Consider the following 8,960-nt stretch of genomic DNA (forward strand, 5'->3'; position numbering starts at 1 on the left):
GTTAAGTCCCATAAGATTTCACACACTTTTTTTATGTTGACAGTGGCTCACAAAGAAACAAGAAAAACGGTATGCAGCGAACTTTTGGAACAGTACGAGAATGGTGGAGGTGAATTTCTTGGAAGAATTGTGACAGGTGATGAAACATGGATCCATCATTTTTCACCATAGACAAAGAGGCAATCAATGGAGTGGCATCATGCAAGTTCCCCCAAGAAAAAAATTGAAAACCACACCTTCTGCTGGAAAAGTTATGGCTACGGTGTTTTTCGATTCCGAAGGACTCTTGCTTGTGGACATTATGCCAAGTGGAACCCCCATAAATTCTGATGCATATGTGACGACACTGAAGAAACTTCAAGCTCGACTGAGTCGTGTTCGACCGCATCGACAACAGCAGGATTTTTTGCTGTTGCACGACAATGCACGGCCACATGTCAGTCAAAAAACCATGGAAGCGATCACAAAACTCGGATGGACAACACTGAAACACCCGCCTTACAGTCCTGACCTGGCTCCATGTGATTATCATCTCTTTGGGAAACTGGAAGACTCTCTTAGTGGAACAAGGTTTGAAGATGATGACTCTCTTGTGCACGCTGCCAAACAGTGGCTCCAACACGTTGGTCCAGAATTTTACTGTGCAGGTATACAGGCGCTGGTTCCAAGATGGCGTAAGGCAGTTCAGAGGGGCGGAAATTATGTGGAGAAATGAAAATATTTTTTCTGAAGGATGTATCTACACACTGTAAAACTTTCAAACATTTGGAATTAAAGGTGGATTTAAAGAAAAAATAGTGTGCATTTCTTTTGGAGTGACCCTCGTACAACTTGGGTCCTTCACATCGTGTGGTCTGCGTCTCACTCTAACCCTACCATCAGCTCTTAGCAACTGAAATCGGGTCTCGTCTGACAAGACCACAGTATTGCAGTCGTCAAGTGTCCAGCCGATATGGTCACGAGCCCAGAAGAGGTGCTGTAAGCGAAGGCGAGCTGGTAGCAAAGGAGCTCGCGTCGGTCGTCTGCTGGCATAGCCCATTAACGGCAAATTTCGCCGCTCTGTCCTAAGGGATACGTTCGTAGTACGTTCCACAATGATTTCTGCGGTTGTTTCATGTAGTGATGTTACTCTATTAGGAGTGACGACTCTAAGCAAACGTCGCGGCTCTCGGTCGTCAAGTGAAGACCTCGGCCACTGCGTTGTCCATGGTGACAGGTAATGTCTGGAATCTGGTGTTCTCAGCACACTCTTGGCGCTGTGGATCTCCAAATACTGAATTCCCCAACAAATTTTAAAATGGAACGTGCCATGCGTCTAGCCCCAGCTACCATTCCGCTTTAAAAGTCTGTCAACTCCCGTTGCGAAGCCATAATCGCGTCGGAAACTTTCCCACATGAATCACCCGAGTTGAAATGACAGCTCGGCCAATGCACTGCTCTTCCCTACGTGATACTAGCGCCATCTGTATATGTGCATATCGATATCCAATGATTTTTGCACACCTCAGTTTAGGTAGCACGTAATGAGGGTCGTTCGCCAGGGAAGTAGGCTAACGTTATTTGTGGGCTTTTGGTTTTGTTGCGGAAGAGGAGCCACACATCCAACAATGAGGAATGGGATGAAACTATCTTCAGTATCTCCAATCTTCTTACTCGTAGCAGCACATGAAAGAGAAAAGAAAAATTAGTACTACAATGGCACGACGGGTTTTTGAAGATCTGATCTACTTATTACGACAGTGTTTGGAGCAATAACTTCCAGAAATGCGTAGGCCGTAATAGTCCTGAGTTTTAATATAGTATCTCAGTTTTTATTTTTGCAGGTTCGTTTAGCGGAGGGAAAAAAAACAGTCCTCTTCTTTTTAATCTGATGTATACATAGATTACTCCTAGATAAAGCATTTTGAAAATTTTTCAGAGATAATCTTTATGCTTTTCGAGCGACTATTAAATATTAGGTTTCTCTCTTTTTAAACATTCTGGCAGATTAAAACTGTGTGCCCGACCGAGAATCGAACTCGGGACCTTTGCCTTTCGAGGGCAAGTGCTCTACCATCTGAGCTACCGAAGCACGACTCACGCCCGGTACTCACAGCTTTACTTCTGCCAGTATCTGAAAGCTGTGAGAACCGGGCGTGAGTCGTGCTTCGGTAGCTCAGATGGTAGAGCACTTGCCCGCGAAAGGCAAAGGTCCCGAGTTCGAGTCTCGGACGGGCACACAGTTTTAATCTGCCAGGAAGTTTCATATCAGCACACACTCCGCTGCAGAGTGAAAATCTCATTCTGGAAACTTCTCTCTTTTTCTTTTCATAATTTTATCAAGCCACTAATGCATACAGACATGTTTTCTTGCGAGAGATAAAATCACTCCATTTTCGTAAGATGTAGTATCATTACATGGAAATTCTCTAAACGAAATAAAATTTGTTTTTATCTTTAATACACATTTTATACAAGTTAATAATGGTACATAATTTCAGTGCGCGTGAACTTGGCCACTACTAAAACAAGCATTTCAACATGAGATGTTACATGATAAATAATAGTTGTTCAGCCCTGTCAGTCCCACTTAGCTGAACGGCCAGCGCGTCTCACTGCCATGCAGAGGGCCCACGTACGATTCTCGGCCAGGTCGGAGATTTTTTCCGCTCTGGGGCTGGGTGTTGTGTTGTCCACATCATTTCAACGACACGCAAGTCGCCCAAGGTGGTATCAGCAACTCGGCGGCCGAACTTTCCAAGATGGGGACTCCCAGCCATCAATGTCCGACCATCATTTCATTTTCGTTTCTGTCTCTTACAATGGAATTTTGAAATATCACTGATCTCTAACTAAACTGGATGTCGAACTGCAACTGTGTGAGCGTGCAGGCCAAAGACCCTCGTGTTTTGTTTCTTGCCAACTTACAACATGCCGGTCACGAATTGTCACTACGACGCAAAAGGAAATGAATCTCTTACTGCAGAAAGACAGAAGTCCGAAATGATCAACGAATTACTTACCTCAAAAGTGAAACCTGTTTGCACCGTAACACGGGTCTGGCAACGTCATCAATTTTCCGTTTACTGCAGATAGGAAACGAGTGTGGGACATCCTGCTGGAAGGACGAAAGCGACTGTACAGTGGCTGACACTGTTGAACTCTTAAACATTCTTCAAAAAATTATAACAAGTTTTCCGTTGTTTAAATGAGAGTGTATTCTTTTATCTACTACAGTTCTTGATGGCCTACGTACTATAAAAGAACCTTCCTGAGCAATGATTCATATGATTAATGCTTCTCTAGAAACCTGAAAAGGGTTGTCACTGTTACAAAGTACCGTGAGATGACCTTTTCAGTTGAAAATTCGCGTACTGTTAGGTTCAACATGAATATTGTTTGTTGGACGATGAACATTCATAGGCTCAGAAAAGGTGTATAACCTTTGGAACTTCCTTCAAAGGAAGTCTACATATCTGTGTTGCCTATAAACACCGACAGAATGGATGGCATCAAGAATTCTTTGGCCTATATCGCTCAACACAAGGCGCACTTTTGGAATTCAGTCACATCATGGCTGATAACATCATCTCCTGATGTAGGGAACTAAGTAATGGAGCCATGCAAAACGTTAAATATTATCCATAAACGTGTACCAAACTATGTTTATTCCAGTAAAAGACTTTAAATATGCAATTCCATTTTAAAACAAGTAATTTAAGCCTAAAATTAATTTGAAAATCCAGTGCACTGCAGAAAGGGAACACGTCCAACACCAACAAAGTCTTTCACCTTACGTCGTACGTGACTTTTACATGTATATAATAAGCAACTATACTTACATCAAAAAACCAGAAATACATGTCGGGGGATAATTTACGTTAAACGGTTTCATTCAGTTTTTTTATCTCTACGGTAAAAGTAAGAAATGTGGACATGTTGCCTTTCTGCAGTAAGTGGATCAAATATTTTCCGATTCTGTGCGCAAATGAGCCAGTTACATCGGATGTTCCAGATTCCTGGAGAAGAATAAAATTAACTGTTTCAGATTAGTGGAAAAAACAGTGACAGATCTAGTTATCATTCAGAAACTCTAGTATGATCCGACCTTTGGCAGGCTGGCCAGAAAATTGATTTTTATTTATTTCACACACTCATACATCCTGTTGAGCAAAACAACGCCATAGATGCAGTTGAAATCTATAAATTAGGTATACTATATTATCCCAACATTAAAGAATATGTAATTTTTAAAACGAAAATACAAGCAGACGCTTCTTGAACAAAACTGACAATTCTCGGACATGCCACTACTGATGATGATAACAACTGCTCATTAAGAATACATTGATTATTAAAATTTCAAGGGCACTACTTGTTAATCTAAAACGAAGTATATTTTTACACACTTTGATTTGAAGTTCGCTACCAGCATTTATGTTGCCACTGAATGTCATAAAAACATGCACGCTGCTAATCTAAAAATGTATTTCTCTCAACAGGACACTACATATTGTGTTTTTTGGTCTTCTGAAAATTACGTTCCGTTTATTTTGACAAAATAGATGGGTCTATAAGGACAGTGGATTTCGAGAGTTATGTTGCAAATATTGTCAGTTTTCTACAGAATACATATAGTAAAAATACAACCTGCACGAAATATCTCTGGAGCACTAAATTTTCTGTTACTGTTTGCTGGAACAAACCTAAAAGAGTGACTAAAATTCGTATACGTTGTGAAAGAACAATTTGTTCTGCTTATATGGGCTCTTCTAAAAAGGTATTGCAATGTTCTACTAATTCTATAAATTCCTGCTTTCGACATTCTTACAGTAAATGACCTAAGAACCACAAGCACAAGTTAGTAAATAATCGTTAATCACATACAGACCGGTAGAAAGCTTTTGCCTAACTACAAGATGATGACCAATGCAGGCGACAAAAATCTGCGTGCATGCCAACAGTATGTTCAGAAAACAGCGTTCTATATTCAGGTAGGATGAAGATCACTGTCTAATATACAAGAGGAACTGAGGTCTACAATGCTGAAAGACATCATCTTGCAATCGCTGCCTTTCGCGTTAACCCTACCGTGCCCAAACTATGAAATCTGTACCAACGGATTTAACATCTGGGTAGGATATTAGTGGTGCAACTAAAAGCAGAGTAGTGCATTGCAATACATAATTATACTTATATTTATTTTAAACACAAAACAAAAGTGGGGTTTCTTCAGGATATATTCATTGTATCTGATACGGTTGCACTAGTAATATCAGTTTACATTAACTAAAACAATACGAAACAAAATCATAAATATGAAAACATTCAAAATAATGTCCTTTCACGTCAGTAGGACCTATAAACACATATGACGAAATGAATAAAATAGCTATATGATAGTCTGTCGCTTTTTTTCTGTGCTGTGTGGCAGAGGTATCGAAGTATCAAGCAATGAAAAGTCCAGGTTGGAATTCAACAATATTCCAGGCACAATGAAAAGACTGTTACAAATTGAGCCTTCGGCCAAAGCCTTCTTCAGAAAGGAAAAGCAAAACACAGACATTCAAACAAGCAAGCTAACCTCACATATGGATGACAGCTATCTGCAGCCACTTTGGCCAGAATGCAGCTACGTCGCCTTGAATGGAAGCAGCTATCCAGAGTGGGATGAGGAAGTAGGAAGGATAGCAGTACATGGGTTGGGGGAGAGAAGTCAGCACAACCTGACGAAGTGTGCAGGGACTAGATGGTGAGAGGACAAGGTTGCCAGTGTGGTTTGCTCGTGTGAATGTTTGTGTGTTTTCTTTTTCCTTTCTGCAGAAGGTTTTTGCTGAAAGTAGTGTGAATAGCTATCTGTCCTACTCATGACGTTGCAGATATTGAACTACAACAGCCAAAAAAGTTTCTTGTGCTACAGCAGAGGTACACAGACATCCCAACAGGATGTCAGTGTATGAACTCAACTCCATGCTGTTTTGTGACTCTAGAAAGTGGACAAGCAGGCATTGTCAGTAGCAGACTCAGCGAATGTGGTTACTGGAGTGGAGTTTCTGCCCTTGGCACGTTGTGTCACTCATGTGCTCTACTTGAAACAGAAAAACATGGACACACATGAAATATATGTTTCATGTAATATTGTAACACACAAATAAAATAATTGCTTACATATAAAATCGCTTTCATATATTATTTATTTATTTGTTAATTGTATGATGACAGGAGAACATACAACTATTTATAACAAGTATATACATTACTACACAAATACACACAATCTCAAGTTCATAAATGGCTCATAGCCCAAAGCACAGGTTTGAAGTTTAGTCAGCAGCTTCTGCGGGAAAATTGTGCAGGTCTTCCATTCTACCTTTGAAAGCTTGGAAGGAACATGAAAATGATATATGATGCACAGTTTGCTGCTCACTGCCACCAGTCCTCCTCAGGAACCTCACATCCGCAAGATTGGATCTTCAATATCAATACATCAACAGAACATAGAAGGCACATGCAAAGAGTGAATGTTTATTCAAAACACTGAAAGAACATCAACTGATACCAGTTTACTCTAAAAAACCCACACAGAAGACGATGTACAACTTCACCACGAAGAAGTGTTCTCAGGCTTTAAGCTAGTGACTTCAACATAATTATATTACATTACCACTACTACATCTGTGGTGAAAACTCCAGTATCTTGATACACTACAGTACACATTCTGACCGTCTGGGATCTGATGCGAACTAGGCCATAGATCCAGTCCCTCACTTTCAGAAAAAATTAGTAATTCTGTAATACGCTTGTAAACAATTTCGGAACATCGACAGAAATAAAAAAAAAGATAAAATCGTATATGGACATGCCGATATATAATTTAGGTGTAGGAATGTGGAAGGTACTGTGTACGATACTTCTGCGAGCACGAATCAAGTATTTATAGCCTATGAATTATAAGATGTGCTATAGCGCTAACCGATGCAAATAGAAAGTAAACGGAAAAGAACCGTTCGGAACTACCTTTCTATTGAGTGTGGAAGAGGACGAAGAAGTACCATTGGTGTTACATAAAAAATGCAAGAAAACATTAAAACTGCGAGAAAATAAGTGTAACACTCGACGAAATGGACATGGAACTAGTGGAATTACCCATTGCTGATAGTCGCTGTTCATACATCATATTGCGTTGTCCTGATCTATGGTAACGACGAAGTCCAAACTGAACTGACGAAAGCCTTGGCTAAAGTATCGGAAATTGGAAAATCTACGATTAAGTGACTTCAACGCTAAAACAAATCAAAGTCAGTGATGCTATCCTGGAAAGTTTTGGAGGAAATACAGGAAATGACAATAATAAAACCTCTAATTAGCATTGTGGCACTTACTTTCCCAAAATAGTAAAGAATTTAATAGCTTCACTACATTCGCAAGTACAGCTGGACACAGCCGGTTAGAGAAAAGAAGTCATATCGACAAAGTAATTTATTCGATATTGGCCAGAACGTTCAAGTGATCACTTTCTTGTTCATCTGATGTACGAATACTACTTGCGAATTACACTTTAAGAATAAACCAGGTCTTAGTGGACAGAATACAGGGGCGGAATGAATTGAATCTAGAATATTTCAGAAAAAATAGTTTAAATGTCTGTACAAGATTACTACCTCGTGGAGAACTTCCCTGGTCCGCAGCAACCGACCGACTCCCCGCAGAATACCGAGAACATCTAAAATAGTCGTCAGTGGAGATAACGCCAACTACATACACAACCTGACAAACACTTGCACGAAGACCTGAACGATACACAACAGTAGCTAAGCACGCACGAAGACAAAAATCGGGAGTCGATGCATACACACACAGCCGACTCCTTAACGATCGGCGAGCCAAAACGCGTGTCCAGTAGGACGACCGACCGACGATCCACCAAGACCGTGTCCCGGCTCAAGTGATGCGTGGCGGCAATGGTCGGGCGAGCCATGTCGACGCAGACCTCACTGCTGCTCCAAGCCGACTGCACTAGTGCCGCATTGCAACTCCCCGGCTGGCAGGTCCGGACTGCGATCGAGACGCGTTCCAACTCACTGACAGACCCGAACTCCCTTACGACAGACAAATACCGGGAAGTAATCGCATTCGAGCAAAGATACTACAAGAGGGGATATATAGATACGCGCTGCTAACGCCGCTCGCGGTCAGGCATAACAGCAACTCAGTGACAGTAGTAATTTAAATTAACGTAGTGAGGTGGAAGTACGTTAAAAACAGGATGTAAAGTAGACGATGGTGGGAACACGAGCCACGCACGGCTCAGCATCGATAGTAGGAAAAAATGCAAGAGGTCGAAATGTGTCGACTGATGCTACAGTGTAATCCAAGACTCGCCCAACAAAAATTGTCGGTTATAAAATATGGCTGAAGACATGTAACGACCACACACACCTATAAGAGGAGAGAAAAACTATATCACCCGAAGACAGATCTTGCGATATATTTACCATGAAACAAACTGCTGAGAAAGCAAGAGCAAGGCATCTAGTAAAAGGCGTATTATATTGCTCTCGTCTAAATAAAATTCTATCATAGAGACAACTATTGTTGTTGTGGTCTTCAGTCTGAAGACTAGTCTGCTGCAGCTCTCCACGCCACTCTACCCCGTGCAAGCCTATTCCATCACCGAGTAACCACCCTAACCCTGTACTACTGCAAACATTTATTACTGTGGTACGCGCTCGCTTTTAGTCTGTCTTGGCTACGATAGAGCGTTCACTATGCTGTTCACAGAAGCTTACTCGCAATCCTACTTCGTTATTCATTATTAGACTTACTTCTCTATTACCGCTATATGATGTTGAAAATCTATTGTCATCTAACCAGAAGTCCAATTCTTCCTGCCGCCACACGTAACTAATTCCCACTGTGTCTAACTTCAGCCCGTCTAGTTTCATTTTTAGATTCTCTAGCCTATCTACACGATTAAGGG

The 8,960-nt window shown here is 41.1% G+C and overlaps 1 non-coding gene across 1 annotated transcript; it reads right to left on the minus strand.

Moving 5' to 3' along the window:
* Window positions 1–1,997: 1,997 nt before the first annotated feature.
* Window positions 1,998–2,072, minus strand: Trnas-cga. Its single transcript has one exon. It is a non-coding gene; the product is annotated as a tRNA-Ser (tRNA).
* Between the last annotated feature and the right edge of the window lie 6,888 nt (window positions 2,073–8,960).

The sequence above is a fragment of the Schistocerca piceifrons genome, chromosome 2 (genome assembly GCF_021461385.2).
Source record: "Schistocerca piceifrons isolate TAMUIC-IGC-003096 chromosome 2, iqSchPice1.1, whole genome shotgun sequence".
In the NCBI taxonomy this organism is placed as follows: domain Eukaryota; kingdom Metazoa; phylum Arthropoda; class Insecta; order Orthoptera; family Acrididae; genus Schistocerca; species Schistocerca piceifrons.